This window comes from Carassius carassius, chromosome 6, assembly GCF_963082965.1.
Source record: "Carassius carassius chromosome 6, fCarCar2.1, whole genome shotgun sequence".
In the NCBI taxonomy this organism is placed as follows: domain Eukaryota; kingdom Metazoa; phylum Chordata; class Actinopteri; order Cypriniformes; family Cyprinidae; genus Carassius; species Carassius carassius.
The window spans coordinates 29,542,176-29,558,046 of NC_081760.1; positions in this window are offsets into that span (position 1 = coordinate 29,542,176).

Consider the following 15,871-nt stretch of genomic DNA (forward strand, 5'->3'; position numbering starts at 1 on the left):
TCTTTTACAGCTTAAAACATAAACTGTTCCGTCTGTCCACTCTATGCTCCATCCGTTCACCAATTTCCATTTTTTCCCCTCTCACATGATCCCTTGCTAAGTACAGCTGCTGATTAAAAACTGGGTCAAGCAAATTTATAATGTTGATCATGTGAGCTTCTTTGCACCAATGGTCAGATGTTCTTGCTTCCGTTGAAACACAAGGTGCTCTTTGGATCATCTCAAATCATCCTGGATAACATGATCAAGATTTTTCAAACTTGTGAAGTTCATGCAACTCGTGTTTTGCAGACAGTACACAATAATCTAAATCTAAACATTTTACCCATATGTATTTGCTTGTTTCTTTACTCTGTGTAATACAGTACACAGAAGATGGTTCGTATTTGTAATGAAAGTGAATGGTAACCACAGCCATCAAATGCTTTTATTTCAAGAAAATTTCTTAATGTGTAAATATTTGTACGTGACATAAAGCATTCAAGAACTGAAACACAAACTCAACATATTTTGTTATAATACTTAATTTATTTTACTTTTAAGTTAAAATATGTTCTCTAATCTCAGTACTGTTTGTTAACGGGCAGGTTATGGAGTTAGTCGGTGGTTTGAGGTTGATGAACAGAAATGGAAAAATTAGTTCCTGAACAAAAGTTGAAGTGAATATCTTGTGTGGTCACCAGCTGCTTTAATGGGGTCATATGATGCTGCTAAAAAGAACATTATTTGGTGTAATGAAATGTGTTCATGTAGTTTAAGGATAAAAAACTCATTTTTTTCTACATACTGTAAATTATTGTTTCTCCAGCTGTATTCATGTTACGTCATGTTGATTGTTTCATGTGGGTGCAACTCATTCCAACTGCCTATTTAACGCCCTGTCTTTCGTCTCCTGTTTGTCAGATCGTTGTTTGTAGGTTCGTGTCTGATGTCTTGTTTGTATGTTCCTGCCTTGCTTTGTCTCCTGTCTGGTTACTGTTGGGTCTTTACCTTCACGCACGGATTATCGTCACCGCACTTGGAATTACCACCACCGTCATCAGCATCAGCGCACTCAACTCTCCTACTCACCAGTCTGTGCTGCCATCGTGGTTCCTGCGTCATTCTCCGACCTTCCATCATCCCATCAACTCCAATAAACTCTGTTTACTTGCTTTTGTCTCCTGTCTTCCATACTCGAGTGACACAGAACGATCTGACCAACATGGAGGCAGCGAGTACTCAACCATCTGTTCTGGAAGAATTTCTCAGTGCCAGTGTTCGGAGGATGGACTCACAGGAGAGGAGTCTTAACGACACTGGTCGCGCGGTTCAAGCCCTGGTGACGCAGGGGTCCGAGCTCACCCAACAATTCCATCTTCTTCGAGCTCCCACTGGGCCACCCACACCGCCTGTTCTCCCTATACCACCAGTGACCGCCTCCCAGCCAGAACCATGCCTCCCTATCCCGGAGACATACTCGGGTGAGCCTAACTTCTGTAGAGTATTTCTAACCCGCTGTGACATGCACTTTTCCTTTCAGCCTAGAACCTTTTCTAACGAAAGAGCCAAGGTGGCCTTCATATTGACGCTGCTCTCTGGGAGGGCGGCACTATGGGGGACAGCGGTGTGGGAGAGCCAGGACCCATGCTGCGCCTCGTTTCAGGCGCTCTCCGCCGAGATGAGGTCGGTCTTTGATCGGGCCGCCGCAGGACGGGAGGCGGCCAGGAGGCTGGCGGAGTTACGCCAGCACGAGAGATCCGTCTCAGACTATTCAATCGAGTTCCGGACCCTGGCGGTGGAGTGCCATTGGAACGAGGAAGCACAGTGGGACATGTTCCTGCATGGGCTGGCTGACCGCGTCCAGAGGGAGATCTACGCCCTGGATCTTCCCCCGTCCCTCAATGGACTTATTGAGCTGGCACTACGGGTCGACGCACGTCTGACACGGATGGAGAGGAGGAGTCTACTCAGCACCCCATCCAGGGGACCGATAGGCGTGCGATTCAGCGGCGGGGACGCGGCCAGCCCCGTCTACGATCACGAGCCCATGCAGGTAGGGCAAGCTCGGCTTTCCCGGGAGGAGAAGGAGAGGCGGAGGTCCCTGGGCCTATGCCTTTACTGCGGGGGAGCCGGACATCAAGCCCATGCCTGTCCGGTAAAAGGCCAGGCCCGGTAGTACATATGAGGCTACTATCTGGTGGGATCTCCGCCGAGAAGACCTCATCACCATCATCATCATTCTCTACGCTCCTTCCGGTGAGGCTGTGGTGGTCAGCACAGACACACCACTGTCAAGCACTACTGGACTCTGGGGCAGAAGGTAACTTCATGGATAGCACATTAGCTCACAAACTCCACATTCCCTTCAGACTCTTTCTGCACCACATCACGGTTCACGCCCTCCCTGGACAGCAACTCCCTACCATCTCATACATTACTGAAGACATCACACTCATCACGTCTGGTAATCACTCCGAGACCATCTCCTTTCACATCCTTGACTCTCCCCTGGCACCCATTGTCCTCGGGCACCCTTGGCTCCTCCTCCATAACCCCAGAATAGACTGGTCCTCTAACTCCATTTTGTCCTGGTGTAAAAAGTGTCATGAGTCTTGTTTAGTGTCTGCCTGTCCGTCTGTGTCTGTGTCTGTGTTACAGGAGTAGGCGGTGGATTTGTCTAACGTGCCCGCTGAGTACCTCCATCTGAAGGAAGTGTTCAGTAAGTCTCGTGCTGCTTCTCTTCCTCCGCATCGTCCTTACGACTGTGCCATAGATTTACTATCAGGTAAGTCTCCGCCTAAGGGCAAACTTTATTCACTTTCTGTTCCAGAGAGGGAGGCTATGGAGAAATATATTTCTGATTCTCTAGCTTCTAAATTCATCCGCCCTTCCTCTTCTCCTGAGGGGGGGGGGTTCTTTTTTGTGGGAAAGAAGGACGGATCACTGCGACCTTGCATTGATTACCGGGGACTGAACAACATCACGGTAAAGAATACTTATCCCTTGCCGTTGATGTCTTCGGCCTTCGAGAGGTTGCAAGGAGCGTCAATTTTCACAAAACTGGACTTACGCAATGCGTATCATTTGGTTCGGATCAGGGAGGGGGATGAATGGAAGACCGCTTTTAACACCCCCAGAGGGCACTTTGAATATTTGGTGATGCCCTTCGGGCTCTCCAACTCCCCAGCGGTCTTCCAGGCACTCGTCAACGACGTGCTGCGAGATATGATCGATCAGTTCATTTATGTCTACCTGGACGACATATAGATTTTTTCTTCCTCTCTCCAGGAACATGTGCAGCACGTCCGACGAGTGCTTCAGAGGTTGCTAGAGAATGGGCTTTTTGTTTCATGTTTCATGCACAGTCAATTCCATTTTTGGGGTATATCGTGTCGACTGAGGGAATACGCATGGATCCTGAGAAAGTTAAGGCTGTGGTAGAATGGCCAAGCCCAGATTCCTGTAAGGCCCTACAGAGGTTTCTGGGGTTTGCTAACTTCTACCGGCGTTTCATTCGCAACTTCAGCCAACTAGCCGCACCTCTGATCCCTTGACCTCCGCCAAGACTGCGTTCAGGTGGTCAGACACAGCTGAGGCTGTGTTTGCCAAACTGAAGAGCCGTTTCATTTCAGCCCCTATTCTGATTACCCCTGACCCTACACGTCAGTTCGTGGTGGAGGTCGATGCATCAGAGGTGGGGGTAGGAGCGGTGTTATCTCAACGTTCTCCCTTAGACGACAAGGTCCACCCTTGCGCGTATTTTTCATATCGTTTATCTCCGGCAGAACGAAATTACGATATTGGTAAATGAGAATTGTTGGCAGTTAAGATGGCATTGGAGGAATGGCGACACTGGTTAGAAGGATCGGGGGTTCCTTTTATAGTATGGACTGACCACAAGAATTTAGAGTACATTAGCACCGCCAAAAGGTTGAACTCCAGGCAGGCTCGATGGGCACTTTTTTTCGGATGTTTTGACTTTACTATTTCGTACCGCCCGGGTTCCAAAAGTATCAAACCCGATTCTTTGTCACGTATTTTTGACCATTCCGAACGCCCGTCTACTCCCGAGTGTATTTTTCCTGAGACATTAGTGGTCTCCACTCTCACATGAGAGATCGAATCAAAGGTCAGAACGGCCTTAGAAGGGGTAACGCCTCCCCCCGGGTGCCCACCGAACCGTTTATTTGTGCCGGAGGGATTAAGGTCTAACGTTATCCAGTGGGGACATTGCTCTAAAGTAGCTTGCCATCCAGGAGTTAACCGGACTAGATTTTTAGTCAAGCAATGATTCTGGTGGCCACTTATGGCTCGTGACATGCACAATTTTGTTTTGGCTTGCTCGGTTTGTGCCACTGGTAAGACTTCCAATCGGCCCCCTGATGGGTTACTCCAACCGCTGCCGTTCCCTTCGAGACCCTTGTCCCACATCACACTAGATTTTATTACCGCCCTCCCGCCCTCCCAGGGCAACACGGTTGTTTTAACCGTGGTGGATCGGTTCTCGAAGGCAGCCCACTTTATTGCCTTGCCCAAGTTGCCCTCAGGCAAGGAGACAGCGTTGACCGTCATAGACCACGTCTTTCGTTTACATGGCCTCCCGATAGACGTGGTTTCTGACAGCGGACCCCAATTTGTGTCTAAATTTTGGCGAGAATTCTGTAAATTACTGGGAGCTACTGTAAGTCTGTCCTCAGGGTTTCACCCCCAGAGCAATGGTCAAACCGAGAGAGCCAACCAAGATTTGGAAAGGGTGTTGCGATGTTTGGTCTCCAAGAATCCTTCCTCCTGGAGCCAACAATTGTCTATGGTGGAGTACGCCCACAATACCATACCAGTATCTGCTATGGGCCTATCTCCTTTTGAGTGCAACTCATTCCAACTGCCTATTTAACACCCTGTCTTTTGTCTCCTGTTTGTCAGATCGTTGTTTGTAGGTTCGTGTCTGATGTCTTGTTCGTGTGTTCCTGCCTTGCTTTGTCTCCTGTCTAATTACTGTTGGATCTTTACCTTCACGCACGGATTATCGTCACCGCACTTGGAATTACCACCACTGTCATCAGCATCAGCGCACTCAACTCTCCTACTCACCAGTCTGTGCTGCCATCGTGGTTCCTGCGTCATTCTCAGACCTTCCATCATCCCATCAACTCCAATAAACTCTGTTTACTTGCTTTTGTCTCCTGTCTTCCATACTCGAGTGTCACATTTAAGTATTGCTGTGCATCCCATCTTGCTGTGTGATGTTACCCTGCTCTTCCACCAAAGCCCTTGCAAGTTCACAAACACATCTGGGGGGAAAGATGGTTATATTCTGTCACTTTAACACAGCATGGACTATGGCATGTTCACACAGGGGATCAGGGACCCTGGGCATATTATTTCTGGTGTTTTCAAAGTCGGTAGAAAGAAGTGGCGGCTACTGGTCTGTCAGAGAGGGGAACCTCATTTTCGGCCAACATCATAAAATTGTCTATTTATTTAAAAGTAAATTCTGCCCTACGTTCCTTTTCAAGAAAATGGTCTGTGACCCTGTCGTACCAACTAGGAGTCTTTTCAAGTGACTTGACCAGTGTCCTCTCAATGGCCAGCAGAGCTAGGCTGCTTAAACGGCCTTGGCCCATTGTGTTTCGGGTGTAGGACTTGAGTCGCTTTAAACAGGAGAAGCTCCTTTCTACACCTGCAGATGTAGCTCCAATTGTTGCCACTAATGAGAACAGTTTGTAAAGCTGAGGCATTGCACTGTCCAACTCCATGTCTTTAAGGAACACCAAGTAATCACACAGCTTTCCCCTGTTACCCTGCAAGTCCTGATCTGAATACAGGACTTGAAGTTCTGACCCCAGTCTTCCTGAATCAAAGTAATGGCCATAACTTTTCAGGACACTTTGGAAGGCCTCCTCTGGAAATACCTGTCTCATGTCATCCAATTTTCCTGGATTGACTAATTCTAAGAAGAGCATGCTTTCCAAATTTGAAAAACGTCGATGAATCTGCTTCAAGATGTTATCAAGGATGGCCATGTACAGATTTCTGTATCGCACTTGGGGATCCTGCAATTGGGTCAGACGGCGCTTTCTCATGGGCTCATCTCGTGGGTCTGATGTGAGATCTGCTGTTTTGGCATAAATGGCTTGGAAAGCCCCCTCTGACCTCTTCTCTTTGACAAATGCAAGAAGAGATTCAATTCTGTTCTTGCAGTAAAGAACATCCATCGCCCTCTGCTGGACAATATCAAAGACCACATCAGTCTCAGAGAAGATTTGTTCATATGTGTACAACATGAACACAAACTCAAAATCCTCCAGTTTCCTCACAAAGCCTTTGGCACAATCCAGTGTATCATCATCCATTGTTGTATCTGCAATGATGTTCTCAAATGTCTGCAGGAGGCCATCATAATTGTTTGCCACAGTGCTCACTATCCGTGATGTGAAATTCCGTGATGTGAGTAGGAGCGTTTCTGGGCAACCTTGAACAGCCTGCAGACTCCAGAAAAGATGTCCTCTTTGTGGATTTTGAAAAAAAATGTGGCAAATCCAGAGAGTGATGCAAAAAAAATTCTGCACTCAGGCAAGCATTTAGCCCCCTGTGACAGCACCAGATTCAGTCGGTGTGCATAGCAATGCACAAACATTGCACTGGGGGCTATTGCTTTCAATTTGGCCTGCAGACCATTGAGATCTGAAGCCATGACAGCAGCCCCATCATAGGTCTGTGCCACAAGCTTGTCCTTAAAATTGTAGCCCTGCATGTTCTCATTTAATATTTCAAAAACGGACTGGGCATCTCGCCCCCCCGAAACATAAAAAAATCCAATAAAGCGCTCCTGAATTTTACCTGCACTATCCACATAGCGAACAATGACAGAGAGTTGGGCACAGCAGGATATATCAGTTGTTTCATCCACCTGCAATCCAAAAAAGGGAGCACCCTGAATTTCATCTCTGATCTGATCAGAAACGATGGCTGCAAGAGCAGAGATCAAATCATTTTGAATAGTATGGGACATACCAGAAAACACAGTTGAGGACTCGAATTGTGTGTACAGGACAGAGTCATGTTTAGCTAATGTTTCTGTGAACTCCCTGTAATTCCCCTTGTTGGATGATTCACTACTCTCATCATGTCCCCTAAAGGACAGCTCCTGCCGGCCAAGCAAGGATGTCACATCAATAAGGCGGTTTAGGAAGGCCCTGTTTTGTTTGACTATTTCATTATGTTTAGCCACTTGAATGCGAGCACCTTCATTTATTGCATGCTCAACCCTGATCCTGCCCATGCAACTTAATCTTGCACATGCACTCACATGTTCATTGCTCTTTTCATGTCTTTTATATGCCCTGACAAAGTTAGACAGATCTCCAAACCCCACCTTTGACCAAACAACACATCCGTGAGATGGTTTCATCAAGAGGCATGGCCAGCAGTACATTTTATTTGTCACAGCACTTCCAGTCAGCCAGCTAACTTTGTCATACCAGGAGAGCTGAAAAGACCTGTTATTTTTCCCTATCTTTTGCACTAAATCAATCTTAGGTGTTGATCTGTCCTGCTGTTTAATTCTAAGTTTTTCCTCGTAAGGAACACTTTCAAATGGCTTCGCCAAAATCAGGTCGACAATATTAGCACCGTCTGCCATCGTGCACAGTTTCACCCACGACGCTAGCCTAGCCTACTAACGTTATATGAATGAATGAATGAATGAACGATCTAAAAAAAAATATTAAACTCTGTAAAACTGAAGCAAGGAATGTGGTGTATAATTGTGTGAAATATATGATGAAAATCAAGCAATTTCGCCAAGCAAATATCAAAGAAATAGGTTGCAGCAGTTTTTATTTCGACTGAACTTGAGAAATCCACGATGGGACTGAGCGCGAATAGCTTCAGTGATTCCTTATAGTACAGAATCGCTGTCAGTCAAAAGGAGATGCAGTCTTTCGACAGACCCTCCAATCATCATGCAGAAGCTCGGAGTCCGGGCCAGCCCACTCCCCATTCACCCCCAGAAATGCTGAGCGTCCGTGGGCGGGACATAATCGCAGCGTTTATCCAATGACCGTCTAGTTTCGAAGAGCTGAAAAAAAAGTTCAAAGCAGCCCCATTGAAATCACATATTTGACCATTAATTTTGTGACATTATAAGGGAAGCCGAGCTTCCCTTGCAGTCTTAAAGAAATCGCCACTGGTAGAAAGGTCTCTTTACTGTCCTAAGTTATTGTAGCTGTGACCTTCATGGGCTAGGTGCACAAGATGGCGCCGGTGAGCTTCAGCGACACGAGTGTGTGCATACTTATTTCCGGTCTTGCGACGCTCGCATTGACTGTAAAGGAAACTTACATACAAAACTTGGCTAGATGTATATAATTAATGATTTTCAAATTTAACAGCCGATAGTGGTATATCAAAAACATGGGGAAACATCCTCCCTACATTTTTGCGTCCCTCTGTGTGGAAATTCATCAAGATACAAAGCAGAGATTGCTTTATTCTTCTGTTGATTATGCGATCAGCATCAGGTCAGGTCCACGGGGATTTCTTCTTTCAAACACAAACCACTCAATTGTGCAATACTTTTCATTTTCGAAGAGCTGGTTTTGTACTGACTGTTATGTAAGATCAATGTTTCTGACAGTCAAACAAGACGCACAGAGATTTCTGATAAAGCATGTTTTATTAACTTTATTTGATAAATTGTAACTAACTGTGCAATTAAACGTAATATAATTATGGTAGGTTTGCCTTAAATAAAAGATCGCTGTTTGCATTCATGTGTGTTTTTATCTATGTTTATTTGTTTTGTGAAAGATCTGCAGCATAAATCATTATCTGTCTATGAGCAGCCATGTATATTGTTATTCTTTTGCATTAATTATCAGATTAAAACAGATATTAAAATTAGTCACGTATTTATTACTGTGTAAAATAATAAAATATGTTGTGAAAATAACGATGAAACAGACTGATGTATGTGTACAATTGAGAAATGGATACTTCTGAAGATAAATCGCAGCCCACATCTCACAAGGTAAATATTTAATATAAAAAATAATAATAATAATGCAAACATTTTCGAGAAATAAGTAATTTGTACATTCACATATTTGGTAAGATAAAAATACATTATGTAGCTGTGTATACACACCATGAGTTCAACTTTAATCTCGTGAACAGTAGGGAACATATGTATTTAATTCATTCACCAGACCCAAACATACACTAGTTTCAAATCCACTGGCTCAGTTAACATTTATAGTATACTAATAATAGCAGTGTATATCTTATTTGCATTTGAAGTGATATTATAAATCCTGTAAACATATAGAAGGTAATATTTGGACTTCTCCGGTTCTCTGCACTGACGTTTAGCACAATCGGAAATATATACGCACACACTCGCAAGATCGGAAATCCAAGATGGCGGAGATATGCAACTAGCCCATTGCCTACTGACTGTAAACTATTAGTGTCTTAAGGAAAATTCCATTGCTCCATGTTCAATTATTATGTTTCATTGAAAAAGCATGAATAACCTTCTTTAAACCCTTTCCAATAAAGACCTGTAAAGTTTATTTGGATTTAAAAAAATATTTGTAAAAATACAGCATCCTGAAAATGGGGCTTTTCTTTCTTTTTGCTGAGTCATATATATGTATGATTTGTGTTGATTTGTGTGTGTCTGAGGGGCTTTTGTTTTTAGTTCATTTGTGTTTACCAGTGGAAAGGACATACTCTCTTTAATATTCTCAAAATCGCAACATCCTCAGAGGTAATCCAGCAATACTATGGTTTAAAGCAAAACCAGTGTAGCAAAGAGACGCAGAAAAGATAAAGGCTTATAAGGCCATCCCATGATTGTGACCTCTGGATGGTAGACGGTAGACCGTAGTGGAAACATTGTCAATACCAGAATGTTATTTCACATTGTAAAGTCCCAGCTGTGGTTCATCAATATGTAATAAGTGAAAAGCTGCAAGGTTAGTGTGGTTAGGAAATAAGACAGGATGAGGACGCAAGATTAAGGACCCACACCCAAAAGGAACAAAAGCTGTCACTGATAGTACCTTTTAAAAAGGTATGCCTTCGTATCTAAAGGTCACAAAAGTGTACAACTGGAAAAAGTACCGGTCAGCTTTTGTACCTTTTCCTGAAAGTGTTGGATCTGCCAATTATTGTTTGATTTGGAAGATTTGTGAAAGAATGTCTTATGCTAACCAAGTCAGTAAACCAAAAAATACAGTAAAACAGTAATACTATGTGAAACATTATAAAAATCCTGGACATCTCTGTTAAAACCGCAGCTTTTTGAAATCATGTCAGTTCTTTTTCTAATTTTAATTTAATATTAAAACCAACAAAATTCAATTAAGAAACAAACAGAAACTTTAAGGAGGAAAAATAGGAAATATAAAACTTAAAATTACCTGTTTGCATAAATATTCAGTTTATAATAAGACAGGGTACTCTGTTTGGAATTAACCAGCCAAATTCAAACTTTTACTGAAAAGTACTTATTATCCTCCAGTCATCTTTTAGGTGATTCTGATTAGCCCTTAATAAAAATGTTCTTAGTATTCTTGGCCTGCAAAGAGCCTGCAATGTATGTGTTGGGATCTCATTGTGATGAGGTACCAATCAGGAGAGTGGTATAAAGAGGCGACTAGTGACCGATGCTAGAGGTTGCGGTCTTTAGCATCCTTATTAATTTGCCCACATCCCATGCTTGAAACTTCGGTTCAAATCCCACAAAGAACAAACAGAGGGGTTACACATGGAATACTGTGAACGCCCTCATCAAGTGGAGACAGAATACAGCAGTGACATTCTAAAGAATAGGGTATCTGTCAAAAAGTGATGGAAAAACAAAATGAAAACATATTAGGCTACGAAGAGAAATAACATACCATTAAAGGAGCTGCTTGTATGTCTGGAAAGTAATGGTCACTTCGTGCATATGAAAAAATAAATAAATAAATAAATTCAAAAAACACCTTCACTGTCTAAATTTAGCTACAATCACGTGGCAAAATATTTTATGGTCTGATTAAACTGATCTTTTTAATGTAACTTTTAAACCAATGATGAATGGTTGTGCAGCCATCTGTTTCTCTTCAGCTGGAACTGGGGCAGTAGTCAAGATCATAGGAATTGCCAAATACCAGAACATTTTGGCACAAAATCTGCAGGCCTCCATTAAAAATCTGACGATAAAGAGGAATTTCATCTTTCAGCATGATAATAAACTCATACAGAAATCTAAGTCTACAAAAGAAACAGCTTAAGAAGAACAATGTTTTAGAATGACCCAGTCAGACCTTGGACCAAAATAAGGTCTGCTCAGTGTCACATCATCAAAAAGATGGAGGTGGAGTGAAAATGAGGCAAATAGGAAGCTTTGGTGAATAGTAATGAGTATCAGATGAGCTTTGAAGTTAAACAAACCTTATCGACTGCATTTACAGCAATACTGCAATAAACCGTCTTAGTCTCTTAACTCTATTGGTCTGTCTGTGAGGCTTCTGCTGTTTCTATTCTATCTACCTTAACAATCAACATTGTGACAATGATTAATAAGTGATACTTTCATGGTGCCTTTGGGACAAAAAAAATGCTGGGTTAAAAACAACCATTTCTGGGTTATTTGGGAACGCAGCACTGAGTAAATATTGGAAAGGACACATGCTGGGTTATTTTGACCCTGCTGGTTCTTACACGACATGCCGGGTTGTTTTATTTAACTCAACTTTTGTTTAAAAATGACTATACTGCTGGCTTAAAATGGTTTGGAAATTAGAAATCACACACAAAATCACTAGAGGCATATAATCAAAAGGTAAACATTTATTAGGTCTAATAAGAATACACATGGATAAAAAAAAATCGATTTGGATTAACACAGTGTAACAATATTACATATAGGCTACATTTAAACTAAAAAAAGTATCATTTAAAAATAGTATTTTAATTTAAGTGTATTCAACCATTCTTCTGTGTTCCTTTTCACCTAAATAGTGCTGGTGTGTCACTGAAATCTGAGCCGGTGATAGGCTGCTTTTCGGTGGGGAAACTGCGAACCTCAAACCACATACTGACTCCATAACCTGCCTGTAAACAAACAGTACTGAGATTAGAGAACATATTTTAACTTAAAAGTAAAATAAATTAAGTATTATAACAAATAAAATCAGTTTGCAAGGCAAAGGTCTTGTGAAACGACTGCTGCTGACACGTTTAACTGACTGACATCTCATCCCTGTATGTTGCTTTCCATAAAATAAAATAATTTACAGCACAGTAAAGACTTTATAGATTATATAAAACGTATACAAACATCCATGTCACTGAAGAAGTGCACCAAATTGGTGGCGCTAAGAACCACTCTCTCCTGAAGAGGATGCAAAAACCGCTGCTTGTCTGCCCCACTTCTTCTTCTTTTATTTTAATACATTTTTTACAATTTTAATTCATTAGGTTCTAACATTTCTCTGATAATTTTATAACTGAAAAAATTATTTTAATCCTAGATTTTCAACCTGGTCTCAGCCTTTTGGATGCCACTGTGTTTTAGACCTACACCTTTCATAAGATAATCACATTTTCCGAAAACTTTCCAGTCTTTTTTATTCCCAGAATATTGCAACCCTAGTCTCATCAATCAATCAATCAATCAATCAATCAATCAATTATTTCCATAGCAAAAAAGACAACATTTACTGTGATTCCTCAGAGCATCTTCTTCAGTTGATCTTTAGGTGTTCCTCCGTTTCTTTTTTCTGTTCACTTTGCCTCTGCCTTTGCTCAAGAAACATTTAATGTTGTTGTTGAAATTAAGGGGGTATTTATTTGAAACAATAATAAAAAAAACAATGTAAAACAATGCACCCAATACAAGTATTATAACACTGACCCTAAACGTTTGAAATGCAGTGGATTAAAAAAAAAAAAAAAAAAAACCTAATACTGAGCAAGTCTCAAGACACTTCTCAAGATTTTAAGATGCCTTTTTTTTTGCTCCATAAAAGGCAAGAATGTTAAACACATTTTTCAGGTAGATTTTTCTAGCTTTTTGCCACTATTGTCTGGCGTCCCTCTGCTCACAAAGCAGCAGGGCAGCAGGGTGTCTCGCAGGTGAAGAACAGTAGAAAATGGGATCTTTGTGTCTTTCTGTCACATGACAGTTTAGCTATTCATTATTATTATGTTTTTATCTTGAATACAGATAAAAACTGTTCAGAATGTTTGTGTGTTTTTTAAATGTATGAATAGTGCTGAACAATACATACTGTATGTATGAACTGATTTATTAGATATTTGAGACCAAATAGTCTTAATGAATGAATGTATGAATGAATGAATGACCTATTGCCTATCCAACATGGATGGATCTCTAACTGCTGCAATGGCGTAAAACTCTCCTGATATTTTAATAACAATTACAAAAGAATAAAATAGGCTAAAGCATATTTCATTGCCTTTTGAAATTTAATATGGGTTCAATTTGTGCAGATGATTTTGCTGTCAGTGTCAAAGCACACTTTCTGTACATTCAGCATCTGGCTTAGCCTATTCGTGATCTCAACCATATTGTCAAAAGTTTCCAGTAACTTGCTGCTTATTCACCACATATGTCATCAAATTACAGTGACGCTTAGGCTATATTTCATTGCGTACAGTAATTGCTCTGCAGTAAATTCAAGCCAATTATTATTATTTGTTTATTTTGCTGATGATATTCTACTGATGAAATGAAAATCCAAGCATATAGATGATATTTGAAATTATTTCTGTTTCAGAATTAAATAAACCATTTACTTTTTGTTCCAACTGCTCCTCAGATTTTGTGGACAGGCCGTAGTTATGTGTATCCTAACGCAAACGTGCAGGTATCTGTACATCTGAGGGGGTAAAACCGTGACATCTACACGCCTTCCAAAGTGGACCAACGTGATAATTACACGTCTTGACAAGATACCGGGTTGTGTATTCTGCAACTTTAGCTGAGATTACTTACAAATTGAAATCCGTAACTGATAACAAAGTACATTGTCTAATGTTCAAACACAGTCTAATGTGAGAGGATTAAAGCAGTAATCAGAATAATCCATTACACTACACCGGTAGGCCTAAAATAATCAGACTACTTTTTGATTACTTTTAGATTTAACCTATCACCTTTATCACATTGATTTAAATAGGATAATCTTGTACTATAATGATGTAAAAGCACAAAGAGTAAGAAAATATATTCCATTCATTGTAATTAATAACAAGAAGTGCATTACACATATATGTCAAGGTTTCCCAAACTGGGGTTCATAAATGAACTGCAGGGGGTTTGGGAGTTTAATGAAAAGCTAACAATTAATTAAATTATAAAAATGTAAAATTAAAACAAATCACTTCAAAATAACAATCAGAATAAAACACAAAAAATGATTAAATAATTTATGTTTACACACCTGCATGCCATGTGACCATTAACCAGAGAACCTTGAATATGCAAATGTGATACTATATTATTAAAATATCTTTATATATAATATATTTATGTTTTCTGGGCATACAGTCATACAGGAGGAAAAGGAGGAAAAGGCAAGCCGTCCCGGGTTGCTAAAGACCATTTAAGAGTCAATGTGCGAAAATCTCATTGCTTGTACAGTGCTGTAACAGCTTCTTCTTCTTCTTCTTTTTTCTGGCTATCAACCTTGGATCTTCTAACTTAAATTCAATGAGGAACATGTTCATATTTACTGACATATTAGCCTATTACTCAACAACAATAATGATCAATTGTTGAAAAGAGTTGGAAAAGGAGCTGTGAGCCATGGACATGAATCAACAACTGATGTAAAAGACAGGTTTAAACTTGCCAGCTTTTGGACAGAAATTATTATTTTGATAACCTGATTGATGAACAGGCAATTAGGTTTTTCCAAGTGGTCTCAGACATGGCATGCCTGTGAATTTGTGTGTTCACTTATTGAGTATAATTTGCAGTTATGAAAATTTTAGACAGAGAGCAGCAACGCATAATTCTGTAAACATAAAACAATAAAAAAAAAATAATAATAAAAAAAAAATCACATCCCTGACTGTCAGGCCGATTATGAATGTAATTTGACCTCAGTCAGTGTTTTCAGTCGGTGTTAAAAGTCATTTAGCGTGTCGTGTCTGTGAATTTAAGACCAGCTATTGCCAGTCCTCCTCATAAAAAAAATAAACAAATAAATTCTCAGTCTATTTTCAGTTATGTAAGTAACTTAAAGTTCAAAATATCTGCAGTGTTCCATCTTAGAAATGTCATGATTCCTTTCTTCTATGACTAAAACGGTTTACAATATTTTACCAAATGTATTTGTTTACTTTTCTGTACAAGTTTATTTTTTAATTTTTTTTTAATGCAGAATTTTTTTTACTTAGTAAACCTTTAAATGAATGAATATAATAATAAAATAATAAATACTGATGAAATGGTTATATTGATATATATTGATGAAATAAGGAACATTTGCCACTTTCTTCATTGCATCCTGTAAGTCTCAAGATAATTTATGCATCTCACTTTACCTGTAATGTGGGACTGTCAATAAAATTATTGATTGAACAACTTGCTGAACTTTCAGAGCCCTTCGAGAATGTTCGAAGGGCTCTGAGAACAGGAGTGGTCTTATTGCGGAATGTGACTTTTGTTTCCTAAGACTATAACAAACTGGGCTGGGCATACAGTCACGGAGCAAATTAAAATAAAAAAAAAATTTCATATGCATGGCCAAAGGTCGTTTTGACCCAACGAAAACTCATCTGATGCACTATGGATCAGAAACCTCTCTCAGGTTTTTTACTGCTGTCGCTGTATCAAATCCATCTTGGATGTTTCACAGTTTCA